The 12500-nt window shown below is 51.0% G+C and overlaps 32 non-coding genes and 1 pseudogene across 32 annotated transcripts in view; 22 read left to right on the plus strand and 11 right to left on the minus strand.

The window, feature by feature from the left end:
• The window catches only part of LOC131442438 (U2 spliceosomal RNA), a 193-nt gene extending 84 nt beyond the window's left edge, over positions 1-109 (minus strand). Inside the window, exon 1 of the small nuclear RNA XR_009233012.1 lies at positions 1-109. This exon is cut by the window's left edge and continues 84 nt beyond it. This is a non-coding gene — a small nuclear RNA (U2 spliceosomal RNA).
• Positions 110-417: 308 nt separating this feature from the next.
• Positions 418-536, plus strand: LOC131477701 (5S ribosomal RNA). The gene has a single exon (XR_009244025.1). It is a non-coding gene; the product is annotated as a 5S ribosomal RNA (ribosomal RNA).
• Positions 537-807: 271 nt separating this feature from the next.
• On the plus strand, positions 808-926 carry LOC131477577 (5S ribosomal RNA). Its single transcript, XR_009243908.1, has one exon. It is a non-coding gene; the product is annotated as a 5S ribosomal RNA (ribosomal RNA).
• Positions 927-1223: 297 nt separating this feature from the next.
• Positions 1224-1342, plus strand: LOC131477643 (5S ribosomal RNA). Its single transcript, XR_009243969.1, has one exon. It is a non-coding gene; the product is annotated as a 5S ribosomal RNA (ribosomal RNA).
• A 124-nt stretch (positions 1343-1466) lies between these two features.
• LOC131441505 (U2 spliceosomal RNA) lies at positions 1467-1659 on the minus strand. The gene has a single exon (XR_009232111.1). It is a non-coding gene; the product is annotated as a U2 spliceosomal RNA (small nuclear RNA).
• A 308-nt stretch (positions 1660-1967) lies between these two features.
• On the plus strand, positions 1968-2086 carry LOC131477318 (5S ribosomal RNA). Its single transcript, XR_009243662.1, has one exon. It is a non-coding gene; the product is annotated as a 5S ribosomal RNA (ribosomal RNA).
• Positions 2087-2383: 297 nt separating this feature from the next.
• Positions 2384-2502, plus strand: LOC131441375 (5S ribosomal RNA). Its single transcript, XR_009232040.1, has one exon. It is a non-coding gene; the product is annotated as a 5S ribosomal RNA (ribosomal RNA).
• A 296-nt stretch (positions 2503-2798) lies between these two features.
• On the plus strand, positions 2799-2917 carry LOC131441415 (5S ribosomal RNA). The gene has a single exon (XR_009232081.1). It is a non-coding gene; the product is annotated as a 5S ribosomal RNA (ribosomal RNA).
• A 124-nt stretch (positions 2918-3041) lies between these two features.
• LOC131442673 (U2 spliceosomal RNA) lies at positions 3042-3234 on the minus strand. The gene has a single exon (XR_009233240.1). It is a non-coding gene; the product is annotated as a U2 spliceosomal RNA (small nuclear RNA).
• Positions 3235-3466: 232 nt separating this feature from the next.
• On the plus strand, positions 3467-3585 carry LOC131476556 (5S ribosomal RNA). The gene has a single exon (XR_009242921.1). It is a non-coding gene; the product is annotated as a 5S ribosomal RNA (ribosomal RNA).
• Positions 3586-3881: 296 nt separating this feature from the next.
• On the plus strand, positions 3882-4000 carry LOC131441416 (5S ribosomal RNA). The gene has a single exon (XR_009232082.1). It is a non-coding gene; the product is annotated as a 5S ribosomal RNA (ribosomal RNA).
• A 124-nt stretch (positions 4001-4124) lies between these two features.
• On the minus strand, positions 4125-4317 carry LOC131442674 (U2 spliceosomal RNA). The gene has a single exon (XR_009233241.1). It is a non-coding gene; the product is annotated as a U2 spliceosomal RNA (small nuclear RNA).
• A 308-nt stretch (positions 4318-4625) lies between these two features.
• On the plus strand, positions 4626-4744 carry LOC131476567 (5S ribosomal RNA). Its single transcript, XR_009242932.1, has one exon. It is a non-coding gene; the product is annotated as a 5S ribosomal RNA (ribosomal RNA).
• A 124-nt stretch (positions 4745-4868) lies between these two features.
• Positions 4869-5061, minus strand: LOC131442564 (U2 spliceosomal RNA). The gene has a single exon (XR_009233136.1). It is a non-coding gene; the product is annotated as a U2 spliceosomal RNA (small nuclear RNA).
• Positions 5062-5369: 308 nt separating this feature from the next.
• On the plus strand, positions 5370-5488 carry LOC131476578 (5S ribosomal RNA). Its single transcript, XR_009242943.1, has one exon. It is a non-coding gene; the product is annotated as a 5S ribosomal RNA (ribosomal RNA).
• Positions 5489-5759: 271 nt separating this feature from the next.
• LOC131476589 (5S ribosomal RNA) lies at positions 5760-5878 on the plus strand. Its single transcript, XR_009242954.1, has one exon. It is a non-coding gene; the product is annotated as a 5S ribosomal RNA (ribosomal RNA).
• Positions 5879-6002: 124 nt separating this feature from the next.
• On the minus strand, positions 6003-6195 carry LOC131441538 (U2 spliceosomal RNA). Its single transcript, XR_009232144.1, has one exon. It is a non-coding gene; the product is annotated as a U2 spliceosomal RNA (small nuclear RNA).
• A 308-nt stretch (positions 6196-6503) lies between these two features.
• LOC131477512 (5S ribosomal RNA) lies at positions 6504-6622 on the plus strand. The gene has a single exon (XR_009243847.1). It is a non-coding gene; the product is annotated as a 5S ribosomal RNA (ribosomal RNA).
• A 124-nt stretch (positions 6623-6746) lies between these two features.
• Positions 6747-6939, minus strand: LOC131441571 (U2 spliceosomal RNA). The gene has a single exon (XR_009232176.1). It is a non-coding gene; the product is annotated as a U2 spliceosomal RNA (small nuclear RNA).
• A 308-nt stretch (positions 6940-7247) lies between these two features.
• On the plus strand, positions 7248-7366 carry LOC131476602 (5S ribosomal RNA). The gene has a single exon (XR_009242966.1). It is a non-coding gene; the product is annotated as a 5S ribosomal RNA (ribosomal RNA).
• A 275-nt stretch (positions 7367-7641) lies between these two features.
• LOC131441481 (5S ribosomal RNA) lies at positions 7642-7756 on the plus strand (annotated as a pseudogene).
• Positions 7757-8053: 297 nt separating this feature from the next.
• On the plus strand, positions 8054-8172 carry LOC131477645 (5S ribosomal RNA). Its single transcript, XR_009243971.1, has one exon. It is a non-coding gene; the product is annotated as a 5S ribosomal RNA (ribosomal RNA).
• Positions 8173-8468: 296 nt separating this feature from the next.
• LOC131441417 (5S ribosomal RNA) lies at positions 8469-8587 on the plus strand. Its single transcript, XR_009232083.1, has one exon. It is a non-coding gene; the product is annotated as a 5S ribosomal RNA (ribosomal RNA).
• Positions 8588-8711: 124 nt separating this feature from the next.
• LOC131442676 (U2 spliceosomal RNA) lies at positions 8712-8904 on the minus strand. The gene has a single exon (XR_009233243.1). It is a non-coding gene; the product is annotated as a U2 spliceosomal RNA (small nuclear RNA).
• Positions 8905-9136: 232 nt separating this feature from the next.
• LOC131476613 (5S ribosomal RNA) lies at positions 9137-9255 on the plus strand. The gene has a single exon (XR_009242977.1). It is a non-coding gene; the product is annotated as a 5S ribosomal RNA (ribosomal RNA).
• A 296-nt stretch (positions 9256-9551) lies between these two features.
• On the plus strand, positions 9552-9670 carry LOC131441418 (5S ribosomal RNA). Its single transcript, XR_009232084.1, has one exon. It is a non-coding gene; the product is annotated as a 5S ribosomal RNA (ribosomal RNA).
• Positions 9671-9794: 124 nt separating this feature from the next.
• Positions 9795-9987, minus strand: LOC131442677 (U2 spliceosomal RNA). The gene has a single exon (XR_009233244.1). It is a non-coding gene; the product is annotated as a U2 spliceosomal RNA (small nuclear RNA).
• A 308-nt stretch (positions 9988-10295) lies between these two features.
• LOC131476624 (5S ribosomal RNA) lies at positions 10296-10414 on the plus strand. The gene has a single exon (XR_009242988.1). It is a non-coding gene; the product is annotated as a 5S ribosomal RNA (ribosomal RNA).
• A 124-nt stretch (positions 10415-10538) lies between these two features.
• On the minus strand, positions 10539-10731 carry LOC131442606 (U2 spliceosomal RNA). The gene has a single exon (XR_009233175.1). It is a non-coding gene; the product is annotated as a U2 spliceosomal RNA (small nuclear RNA).
• Positions 10732-11039: 308 nt separating this feature from the next.
• LOC131476635 (5S ribosomal RNA) lies at positions 11040-11158 on the plus strand. Its single transcript, XR_009242999.1, has one exon. It is a non-coding gene; the product is annotated as a 5S ribosomal RNA (ribosomal RNA).
• Positions 11159-11455: 297 nt separating this feature from the next.
• Positions 11456-11574, plus strand: LOC131477646 (5S ribosomal RNA). The gene has a single exon (XR_009243972.1). It is a non-coding gene; the product is annotated as a 5S ribosomal RNA (ribosomal RNA).
• Positions 11575-11698: 124 nt separating this feature from the next.
• Positions 11699-11891, minus strand: LOC131442753 (U2 spliceosomal RNA). The gene has a single exon (XR_009233315.1). It is a non-coding gene; the product is annotated as a U2 spliceosomal RNA (small nuclear RNA).
• A 308-nt stretch (positions 11892-12199) lies between these two features.
• LOC131477513 (5S ribosomal RNA) lies at positions 12200-12318 on the plus strand. Its single transcript, XR_009243848.1, has one exon. It is a non-coding gene; the product is annotated as a 5S ribosomal RNA (ribosomal RNA).
• The last annotated feature ends 182 nt before the right edge of the window (positions 12319-12500 follow it).

Genomic DNA, 12500 nt, shown 5'->3' on the forward strand with positions numbered 1-12500 from the left:
TGCTCAAAAATGCATTTAATATTTAATCCCCATATAGAGGACATATCAGATATTAAACTGATAAGAACAGATACTACACTTGATCTTAGCCAAAAGGCCGAGAAGCGATGGCCCACAAGTGTCTGGGGCCAACTCAAGATCTTGGCACACAAGTTACTTGTTGTGGTGCCATGTTTTTTAAGTGCGCATAACAAAGGCTGCTGCTGATCACCTCCGCCCCAAGGTGATCTAAGTGCACCTCTGAGCCTTGACGGACAGCTGCTTGACATTTGACACACTCAAAGGGCGCGGCCATACAGCAAAGCCCACCAAAAACAACTTAAACTCTTGAAAGTTCGAAAGGCTGACTTTTGAGCTCCTCCACGAGCAGGGGGCCTTGCCTAGTCTATAAAAGGAGTCTGTGTCCCCACCCCGTCGGCTTACGGCCATACCACCCTGAGCCAACCCGATCTCGTCTGATCTCGGAAGCTAAGCAGGGTCGGGCCTGGTTAGTACTTGGATGGGAGACCGCCTGGGAATACCAGGTGCTGTAAGCTTTTACACTGCTGCTTCCTTACAAGAAACATGGGCTTGCAATTACGTTGACGCACGGGCACACGTTAACGTCCTTCTAGTTTCAGCCTTGGATGTCGCTCTGCAAGCATGTGAGAAGCTTGGAGATGGGGAGCAGCTTACCCATCTCGGTGTAGCTTCCTAATACTGGAATAGAGTGTAGCAGGTAGTGTTCGAAAGGCTGACTTTTGAGCTCCTCCACGAGCAGGGGGCCTTGCCTAGTCTATAAAAGGAGTCTGTGTCCCCAGCCCGTCGGCTTACGGCCATACCACCCTGAGCACGCCCGATCTCGTCTGATCTCGGAAGCTAAGCAGGGTCGGGCCTGCTTAGTACTTGGATGGGAGACCGCCTGGGAATACCAGGTGCTGTAAGCTTTTACACTGCTGCTTCCTTACAAGAAACATGGGCTTGCAATTACGTTGACGCACGGGCACACGTTAACGTCCTTCTAGTTTCAGCCTTGGATGTCGCGCTGCAAGCATGTGAGAAGCTTGGAGATGGGGAGCAGCTTACCCATCTCGGTGTAGCTTCCTAATACTGGAATAGAGTGTAGCAGGTAGTGGAGATAAAGGCTCAAGTGCAGTGTGTTCGAAAAGGCTGACTTTTGAGCTCCTCCACGAGCAGGGGGCCTTGCCTAGTCTATAAAAGGAGTCTGTGTCCCCAGCCCGTCGGCTTACGGCCATACCACCCTGAGCAAGCCCGATCTCGTCTGATCTCGGAAGCTAAGCAGGGTCGGGCCTGGTTAGTACTTGGATGGGAGACCGCCTGGGAATACCAGGTGCTGTAAGCTTTTACACTGCTGCTTCCTTACAAGAAACATGGGCTTGCAATTACGTTGACGCACGGGCACGGGCACAGGCACACGTTAACGTCCTTCTAGTTCCAGCCTTGCTTTGGTTTTCACAGAAAAAAGAAAATGGTGCACCGTTCCTGGTGGCACTGCAATGCCAGGTCAATGCAAGGAGTGAAGAGAGCAAGCCCCAGTTTTCACCTCCCAATGCTCAAAAATGCATTTAATATTTAATCCCCATATAGAGGACATATCAGATATTAAACTGATAAGAACAGATACTACACTTGATCTTAGCCAAAAGGCCGAGAAGCGATGGCCCACAAGTGTCTGGGGCCAACTCAAGATCTTGGCACACAAGTTACTTGTTGTGGTGCCATGTTTTTTAAGTGCGCATAACAAAGGCTGCTGCTGATCACCTCCGCCCCAAGGTGATCTAAGTGCACCTCTGAGCCTTGACGGACAGCTGCTTGACATTTGACACACTCAAAGGGCGCAGCCATACAGCAAAGCCCACCAAAAACAACTTAAACTCTTGAACGTTCGAAAGGCTGACCTTTGAGCTCCTCCACGTGCAGGGGGCCTTGCCTAGTCTATAAAACGAGTCTGTGTCCCCAGCCCGTCGGCTTACGGCCATACCACCCTGAGCACGCCTGATCTCGTCTGATCTCGGAAGCTAAGCAGGGTCGGGCCTGGTTAGTACTTGGATGGGAGACCGCCTGGGAATACCAGGTGCTGTAAGCTTTTACACTGCTGCTTCCTTACAAGAAACATGGGCTTGCAATTACGTTGACGCACGGGCACACGTTAACGTCCTTCTAGTTTCAGCCTTGGATGTCGCGCTGCAAGCATGTGAGAAGCTTGGAGATGGGGAGCAGCTTACCCATCTCGGTGTAGCTTCCTAATACTGGAATAGAGTGTAGCAGGTAGTGGAGATAAAGGCTCAAGTGCAGTGTGTTCGAAAAGGCTGACTTTTGAGCTCCTCCACGAGCAGGGGGCCTTGCCTAGTCTATAAAAGGAGTCTGTGTCCCCAGCCCGTCGGCTTACGGCCATACCACCCTGAGCAAGCCCGATCTCGTCTGATCTCGGAAGCTAAGCAGGGTCGATCCTGGTTAGTACTTGGATGGGAGACCGCCTGGGAATACCAGGTGCTGTAAGCTTTTACACTGCTGCTTCCTTACAAGAAACATGGGCTTGCAATTACGTTGACGCACGGGCACACGTTAACGTCCTTCTAGTTTCTGCCTTGGATGTCGCTCTGCAAGCACGTGAGAAGCTTGGAGATGGGCAGCAGCTTACCCATCTCGATGTAGCTTCCTAATACTGGAATATAGTGTAGCAGATAGTGGAGATAAAGGCTCAAGTGCAGTGTGTTCGAAAGGCTGACCATTGAGCTCCTCCACGAGCAGGGGGCCTTGCCTAGTCTATAAAAGGAGTCTGTGTCCCCAGCCAGTCGGCTTACGGCCATACCACCCTGAGCACGCCCCATCTCGTCTGATCTCGGAAGCTAAGCAGAGTCGGGCCTGGTTAGTACTTGGATGGAAGTCCGCCTGGGAATACCAGGTGCTGTAAGCTTTTACACTGCTGCTTCCTTACAAGAAACATGGGCTTGCTATTACGTTGACGCACGGGCACGGGCACAGGCACACGTTAACGTCCTTCTAGTTCCAGCCTTGCTTTGGTTTTCACAGAAAAAAGAGAATGGTGCACCGTTCCTGGTGGCACTGCAATGCCAAGTCAATGCAAGGAGTGAAGAGAGCAAGCCCCAGTTTTCACTTCCCAATGCTCGAAAATGCATTTAATATTTAATCCCCATATGGAGGACATATCAGATATTAAACTGATAAGAACAGATACTACACTTGATCTTAGCCAAAAGGCCGAGAAGCGATGGCCCACAAGTGTCTGGGGCCAACTCAAGATCTTGGCACACAAGTTACTTGTTGTGGTGCCATGTTTTTTAAGTGTGCATAACAAAGGCTGCTGCTGATCACCTCCGCCCCAAGGTGATCTAAGTGCACCTCTGAGCCTTGACGGACAGCTGCAAAGGCTGACTTTTGAGCTCCTCCACGAGCAGGGGGCCTTGCCTAGTCTATAAAAGGAGTCTGTGTCCCCAGCCCGTCGGCTTACGGCCATACCACCCTGAGCACGCCCGATCTCGTCTGATCTCGGAAGCTAAGCAGGGTCGGGCCTGGTTAGTACTTGGATGGGAGACCGCCTGGGAATACCAGGTGCTGTAAGCTTTTACACTGCTGCTTCCTTACAAGAAACATGGGCTTGCAATTACGTTGACGCACGGGCACACGTTAACGTCCTTCTAGTTTCTGCCTTGGATGTCGCTCTGCAAGCACGTGAGAAGCTTGGAGATGGGCAGCAGCTTACCCATCTCGATGTAGCTTCCTAATACTGGAGTATAGTGTAGCAGATAGTGGAGATAAAGGCTCAAGTGCAGTGTGTTCGAAAGGCTGACCTTTGAGCTCCTCCACGAGCAGGGGGCCTTGCCTAGTCTATAAAAGGAGTCTGTGTCCCCAGCCAGTCGGCTTACGGCCATACCACCCTGAGCACGCCCCATCTCGTCTGATCTCGGAAGCTAAGCAGAGTCGGGCCTGGTTAGTACTTGGATGGAAGTCCGCCTGGGAATACCAGGTGCTGTAAGCTTTTACACTGCTGCTTCCTTACAAGAAACATGGGCTTGCAATTACGTTGACGCACGGGCACGGGCACAGGCACACGTTAACGTCCTTCTAGTTCCAGCCTTGCTTTGGTTTTCACAGAAAAAAGAGAATGGTGCACCGTTCCTGGTGGCACTGCAATGCCAAGTCAATGCAAGGAGTGAAGAGAGCAAGCCCCAGTTTTCACTTCCCAATGCTCGAAAATGCATTTAATATTTAATCCCCATATGGAGGACATATCAGATATTAAACTGATAAGAACAGATACTACACTTGATCTTAGCCAAAAGGCCGAGAAGCGATGGCCCACAAGTGTCTGGGGCCAACTCAAGATCTTGGCACACAAGTTACTTGTTGTGGTGCCATGTTTTTTAAGTGTGCATAACAAAGGCTGCTGCTGATCACCTCCGCCCCAAGGTGATCTAAGTGCACCTCTGAGCCTTGACGGACAGCTGCTTGACATTTGACACACTCAAAGGGCGCGGCCATACAGCAAAGCCCACAAAAAACAACTTAAACTCTTGAACGTTCGAAAGGCTGACTTTTGAGCTCCTCCACGAGCAGGGGGCCTTGCCTAGTCTATAAAAGGAGTCTGTGTCCCCAGCCCGTCGGCTTACGGCCATACCACCCTGAGCACGCCCGATCTCGTCTGATCTCGGAAGCTAAGCAGGGTCGGGCCTGGTTAGTACTTGGATGGGAGACCGCCTGGGAATACCAGGTGCTGTAAGCTTTTACACTGCTGCTTCCTTACAAGAAACATGGGCTTGCAATTACGTTGACGCACGGGCACGGGCACAGGCACACGTTAACGTCCTTCTAGTTCCAGCCTTGCTTTGGTTTTCACAGAAAAAAGAGAAGGGTGCACCGTTCCTGGTGGCACTGCAATGCCAGGTCAATGCAAGGAGTGAAGAGAGCAAGCCCCAGTTTTCACCTCCCAATGCTCAAAAATGCATTTAATATTTAATCCCCATATAGAGGACATATCAGATATTAAACTGATAAGAACAGATACTACACTTGATCTTAGCTAAAAGGCCGAGAAGCGATGGCCCACAAGTGTCTGGGGCCAACTCAAGATCTTGGCACACAAGTTACTTGTTGTGGTGCCATGTTTTTTAAGTGCGCATAACAAAGGCTGCTGCTGATCACCTCCGCCCCAAGGTGATCTAAGTGCACCTCTGAGCCTTGACGGACAGCTGCTTGACATTTGACACTCTCAAAGGGCGCGGCCATACAGCAAAGCCCACCAAAAACAACTTAAACTCTTGAACGTTCGAAAGGCTGACCTTTGAGCTCCTCCACGAGCAGGGGGCCTTGCCTAGTCTATAAAAGGAGTCTGTTTCCCCAGCCCGTCGGCTTACGGCCATACCACCCTGAGCACGCCCGATCTCGTCTGATCTCGGAAGCTAAGCAGGGTCGGGCCTGGTTAGTACTTGGATGGGAGACCGCCTGGGAATACCAGGTGCTGTAAGCTTTTACACTGCTGCTTCCTTACAAGAAACATGGGCTTGCAATTACGTTGACGCACGGGCACACGTTAACGTCCTTCTAGTTTCAGCCTTGGATGTCGCTCTGCAAGCATGTGAGAAGCTTGGAGATGGGGAGCAGCTTACCCATCTCGGTGTAGCTTCCTAATACTGGAATAGAGTGTAGCAGGTAGTGTTCGAAAGGCTGACTTTTGAGCTCCTCCACGAGCAGGGGGCCTTGCCTAGTCTATAAAAGGAGTCTGTGTCCCCAGCCCGTCGGCTTACGGCCATACCACCCTGAGCACGCCCGATCTCGTCTGATCTCGGAAGCTAAGCAGGGTCGGGCCTGGTTAGTACTTGGATGGGAGACCGCCTGGGAATACCAGGTGCTGTAAGCTTTTACACTGCTGCTTCCTTACAAGAAACATGGGCTTGCAATTACGTTGACGCACGGGCACGGGCACAGGCACACGTTAACGTCCTTCTAGTTCCAGCCTTGCTTTGGATTTCACAGAAAAAAGAAAACGGTGCACCGTTCCTGGTGGCACTGCAATGCCAGGTCAATGCAAGGAGTGAAGAGAGCAAGCCCCAGTTTTCACCTCCCAATGCTCAAAAATGCATTTAATATTTAATCCCCATATAGAGGACATATCAGATATTAAACTGATAAGAACAGATACTACACTTGATCTTAGCCAAAAGGCCGAGAAGCGATGGCCCACAAGTGTCTGGGGCCAACTCAAGATCTTGGCACACAAGTTACTTGTTGTGGTGCCATGTTTTTTAAGTGCGCATAACAAAGGCTGCTGCTGATCACCTCCGCCCCAAGGTGATCTAAGTGCACCTCTGAGCCTTGACGGACAGCTGCTTGACATTTGACACACTCAAAGGGCGCGGCCATACAGCAAAGCCCACCAAAAACAACTTAAACTCTTGAACGTTCGAAAGGCTGACCTTTGAGCTCCTCCACAAGCAGGGGGCCTTGTCTAGTCTATAAAAGGAGTCTGTGTCCCCAGCCCGTCGGCTCACGGCCATACCACCCTGAGCACGCCCGATCTCGTCTGATCTCGGAAGCTAAGCAGGGTCGGGCCTGGTTAGTACTTGGATGGGAGACCGCCTGGGAATACCAGGTGCTGTAAGCTTTTACACTGCTGCTTCCTTACAAGAAACATGGGCTTGCAATTACGTTGACGCACGGGCACGGGCACAGGCACACGTTAACGTCCTTCTAGTTCCAGCCTTGCTTTGGTTTTCACAGAAAAAAGAGAATGGTGCACCGTTCCTGGTGGCACTGCAATGCCAGGTCAATGCAAGGAGTGAAGAGAGCAAGCCCCAGTTTTCACCTCCCAATGCTCAAAAATGCATTTAATATTTAATCCCCATATAGAGGACATATCAGATATTAAACTGATAAGAACAGATACTACACTTGATCTTAGCCAAAAGGCCGAGAAGCGATGGCCCACAAGTGTCTGGGGCCAACTCAAGATCTTGGCACACAAGTTACTTGTTGTGGTGCCATGTTTTTTAAGTGCGCATAACAAAGGCTGCTGCTGATCACCTCCGCCCCAAGGTGATCTAAGTGCACCTCTGAGCCTTGACGGACAGCTGCTTGACATTTGACACACTCAAAGGGCGCGGCCATAAAGCAAAGCCCACCAAAAACAACTTAAACTCTTGAACGTTCGAAAGGCTGACCTTTGAGCTCCTCCACGAGCAGGGGGCCTTGCCTAGTCTATAAAAGGAGTCTGTGTCCCCAGCCCGTCGGCTTACGGCCATACCACCCTGAGCACGCCCGATCTCGTCTGATCTCGGAAGCTAAGCAGGGTCGGGCCTGGTTAGTACTTGGATGGGAGACCGCCTGGGAATACCAGGTGCTGTAAGCTTTTACACTGCTGCTTCCTTACAAGAAACATGGGCTTGCAATTACGTTGACGCACGGGCACACGTTAACGTCCTTCTAGTTTCAGCCTTGGATGTCGCTCTGCAAGCATGTGAGAAGCTTGGAGATGGGGAGCAGCTTACCCATCTCGGTGTAGCTTCCTAATACTGGAATAGAGTGTAGCAGGTAGTGGAGATAAAGGCTCAAGTGCAGTGTGTTCGAAAGGCTGACTTTTGAGCTCCTCCACGAGCAGGGGGCCTTGCCTAGTCTATAAAAGGAGTCTGTGTCCCACCCTGAGCACACCCGATCTCGTCTGATCTCGGAAGCTAAGCAGGGTCGGGCCTGGTTAGTACTTGGATGGGAGACCGCCTGGGAATACCAGGTGCTGTAAGCTTTTACACTGCTGCTTCCTTACAAGAAACATGGGCTTGCAATTACGTTGACGCACGGGCACACGTTAACGTCCTTCTAGTTTCAGCCTTGGATGTCGCGCTGCAAGCATGTGAGAAGCTTGGAGATGGGGAGCAGCTTACCCATCTCGGTGTAGCTTCCTAATACTGGAATAGAGTGTAGCAGGTAGTGGAGATAAAGGCTCAAGTGCAGTGTGTTCGAAAAGGCTGACTTTTGAGCTCCTCCACGAGCAGGGGGCCTTGCCTAGTCTATAAAAGGAGTCTGTGTCCCCAGCCCGTCGGCTTACGGCCATACCACCCTGAGCAAGCCCGATCTCGTCTGATCTCGGAAGCTAAGCAGGGTCGGGCCTGGTTAGTACTTGGATGGGAGACCGCCTGGGAATACCAGGTGCTGTAAGCTTTTACACTGCTGCTTCCTTACAAGAAACATGGGCTTGCAATTACGTTGACGCACGGGCACACGTTAACGTCCTTCTAGTTTCTGCCTTGGATGTCGCTCTGCAAGCACGTGAGAAGCTTGGAGATGGGCAGCAGCTTACCCATCTCGATGTAGCTTCCTAATACTGGAATATAGTGTAGCAGATAGTGGAGATAAAGGCTCAAGTGCAGTGTGTTCGAAAGGCTGACCATTGAGCTCCTCCACGAGCAGGGGGCCTTGCCTAGTCTATAAAAGGAGTCTGTGTCCCCAGCCAGTCGGCTTACGGCCATACCACCCTGAGCACGCCCCATCTCGTCTGATCTCGGAAGCTAAGCAGAGTCGGGCCTGGTTAGTACTTGGATGGAAGTCCGCCTGGGAATACCAGGTGCTGTAAGCTTTTACACTGCTGCTTCCTTACAAGAAACATGGGCTTGCTATTACGTTGACGCACGGGCACGGGCACAGGCACACGTTAACGTCCTTCTAGTTCCAGCCTTGCTTTGGTTTTCACAGAAAAAAGAGAATGGTGCACCGTTCCTGGTGGCACTGCAATGCCAAGTCAATGCAAGGAGTGAAGAGAGCAAGCCCCAGTTTTCACTTCCCAATGCTCGAAAATGCATTTAATATTTAATCCCCATATGGAGGACATATCAGATATTAAACTGATAAGAACAGATACTACACTTGATCTTAGCCAAAAGGCCGAGAAGCGATGGCCCACAAGTGTCTGGGGCCAACTCAAGATCTTGGCACACAAGTTACTTGTTGTGGTGCCATGTTTTTTAAGTGTGCATAACAAAGGCTGCTGCTGATCACCTCCGCCCCAAGGTGATCTAAGTGCACCTCTGAGCCTTGACGGACAGCTGCAAAGGCTGACTTTTGAGCTCCTCCACGAGCAGGGGGCCTTGCCTAGTCTATAAAAGGAGTCTGTGTCCCCAGCCCGTCGGCTTACGGCCATACCACCCTGAGCACGCCCGATCTCGTCTGATCTCGGAAGCTAAGCAGGGTCGGGCCTGGTTAGTACTTGGATGGGAGACCGCCTGGGAATACCAGGTGCTGTAAGCTTTTACACTGCTGCTTCCTTACAAGAAACATGGGCTTGCAATTACGTTGACGCACGGGCACACGTTAACGTCCTTCTAGTTTCTGCCTTGGATGTCGCTCTGCAAGCACGTGAGAAGCTTGGAGATGGGCAGCAGCTTACCCATCTCGATGTAGCTTCCTAATACTGGAGTATAGTGTAGCAGATAGTGGAGATAAAGGCTCAAGTGCAGTGTGTTCGAAAGGCTGACCTTTGAGCTCCTCCACGAGCAGGGGGCCTTGCCTAGTCTATAAAAGGAGTCTGTGTCCCCAGCCAGTCGGCTTACGGCCATACCACCCTGAGCACGCCCCATCTCGTCTGATCTCGGAAGCTAAGCAGAGTCGGGCCTGGTTAGTACTTGGATGGAAGTCCGCCTGGGAATACCAGGTGCTGTAAGCTTTTACACTGCTGCTTCCTTACAAGAAACATGGGCTTGCAATTACGTTGACGCACGGGCACGGGCACAGGCACACGTTAACGTCCTTCTAGTTCCAGCCTTGCTTTGGTTTTCACAGAAAAAAGAGAATGGTGCACCGTTCCTGGTGGCACTGCAATGCCAAGTCAATGCAAGGAGTGAAGAGAGCAAGCCCCAGTTTTCACTTCCCAATGCTCGAAAATGCATTTAATATTTAATCCCCATATGGAGGACATATCAGATATTAAACTGATAAGAACAGATACTACACTTGATCTTAGCCAAAAGGCCGAGAAGCGATGGCCCACAAGTGTCTGGGGCCAACTCAAGATCTTGGCACACAAGTTACTTGTTGTGGTGCCATGTTTTTTAAGTGTGCATAACAAAGGCTGCTGCTGATCACCTCCGCCCCAAGGTGATCTAAGTGCACCTCTGAGCCTTGACGGACAGCTGCTTGACATTTGACACACTCAAAGGGCGCGGCCATACAGCAAAGCCCACAAAAAACAACTTAAACTCTTGAACGTTCGAAAGGCTGACTTTTGAGCTCCTCCACGAGCAGGGGGCCTTGCCTAGTCTATAAAAGGAGTCTGTGTCCCCAGCCCGTCGGCTTACGGCCATACCACCCTGAGCACGCCCGATCTCGTCTGATCTCGGAAGCTAAGCAGGGTCGGGCCTGGTTAGTACTTGGATGGGAGACCGCCTGGGAATACCAGGTGCTGTAAGCTTTTACACTGCTGCTTCCTTACAAGAAACATGGGCTTGCAATTACGTTGACGCACGGGCACGGGCACAGGCACACGTTAACGTCCTTCTAGTTCCAGCCTTGCTTTGGTTTTCACAGAAAAAAGAGAATGGTGCACCGTTCCTGGTGGCACTGCAATGCCAGGTCAATGCAAGGAGTGAAGAGAGCAAGCCCCAGTTTTCACCTCCCAATGCTCAAAAATGCATTTAATATTTAATCCCCATATAGAGGACATATCAGATATTAAACTGATAAGAACAGATACTACACTTGATCTTAGCTAAAAGGCCGAGAAGCGATGGCCCACAAGTGTCTGGGGCCAACTCAAGATCTTGGCACACAAGTTACTTGTTGTGGTGCCATGTTTTTTAAGTGCGCATAACAAAGGCTGCTGCTGATCACCTCCGCCCCAAGGTGATCTAAGTGCACCTCTGAGCCTTGACGGACAGCTGCTTGACATTTGACACACTCAAAGGGCGCGGCCATACAGCAAAGCCCACCAAAAACAACTTAAACTCTTGAACGTTCGAAAGGCTGACCTTTGAGCTCCTCCACGAGCAGGGGGCCTTGCCTAGTCTATAAAAGGAGTCTGTTTCCCCAGCCCGTCGGCTTACGGCCATACCACCCTGAGCACGCCCGATCTCGTCTGATCTCGGAAGCTAAGCAGGGTCGGGCCTGGTTAGTACTTGGATGGGAGACCGCCTGGGAATACCAGGTGCTGTAAGCTTTTACACTGCTGCTTCCTTACAAGAAACATGGGCTTGCAATTACGTTGACGCACGGGCACACGTTAACGTCCTTCTAGTTTCAGCCTTGGATGTCGCTCTGCAAGCATGTGAGAAGCTTGGAGATGGGGAGCAGCTTACCCATCTCGGTGTAGCTTCCTAATACTGGAATAGAGTGTAGCAGGTAGTGGAGATAAAGGCTCAAGTGCAGTGTGTTCGAAAAGGCTGACTTTTGAGCTCCTCCACGAGCAGGGGGCCTTGCCTAGTCTATAAAAGGAGTCTGTGTCCCCAGCCCGTCGGCTTACGGCCATACCACCCTGAGCAAGCCCGATCTCGTCTGATCTCGGAAGCTAAGCAGGGTCGGGCCTGGTTAGTACTTGGATGGGAGACCGCCTGGGAATACCAGGTGCTGTAAGCTTTTACACTGCTGCTTCCTTACAAGAAACATGGGCTTGCAATTACGTTGACGCACGGGCACGGGCACAGGCACACGTTAACGTCCTTCTAGTTCCAGCCTTGCTTTGGTTTTCACAGAAAAAAGAGAATGGTGCACCGTTCCTGGTGGCACAGCAATGCCAGGTCAATGCAAGGAGTGAAGAGAGCAAGCCCCAGTTTTCACTTCCCAATGCTCAAAAATGCATTTAATATTTAATCCCCATATAGAGGACATATCAGATATTAAACTGATAAGAACAGATACTACACTTGATCTTAACCAAAAGGCCGAGAAGCGATGGCCCACAAGTGTCTGGGGCCAACTCAAGATCTTGGCACACAAGTTACTTGTTGTGGTGCCATGTTTTTTAAGTGCGCATAACAAAGGCTGCTGCTGATCACCTCCGCCCCAAGGTGATCTAAGTGCACCTCTGAGCCTTGACGGACAGCTGCTTGACATTTGACACACTCAAAGGGCGCGGCCATACAGCAAAGCCCACCAAAAACAACTTAAATTCTTGAACGTTCGAAAGGCTGACTTTTGAGCTCCTCCACGAGCAGGGGGCCTTGCCTAGTCTATAAAAGGAGTCTGTGTCCCCAGCCCGTCGGCTCACGGCCATACCACCCTGAGCACGCCCGATCTCGTCTGATCTCGGAAGCTAAGCAGGGTCGGGCCTGGTTAGTACTTGGATGGGAGACCGCCTGGGAATACCAGGTGCTGTAAGCTTTTACACTGCTGCTTCCTTACAAGAAACATGGGCTTGCAATTACGTTGACGCACGGGCACACGTTAACGTCCTTCTAGTTTCTGCCTTGGATGTCGCTCTGCAAGCACGTGAGAAGCTTGGAGATGTGCAGCAGCTTACCCATCTCGATGTAGCTTCCTAATACTGGAATATAGTGTAGCAG

This window comes from Solea solea, chromosome 16 (genome assembly GCF_958295425.1).
Source record: "Solea solea chromosome 16, fSolSol10.1, whole genome shotgun sequence".
Taxonomy (NCBI): Eukaryota; Metazoa; Chordata; class Actinopteri; order Pleuronectiformes; family Soleidae; genus Solea; species Solea solea.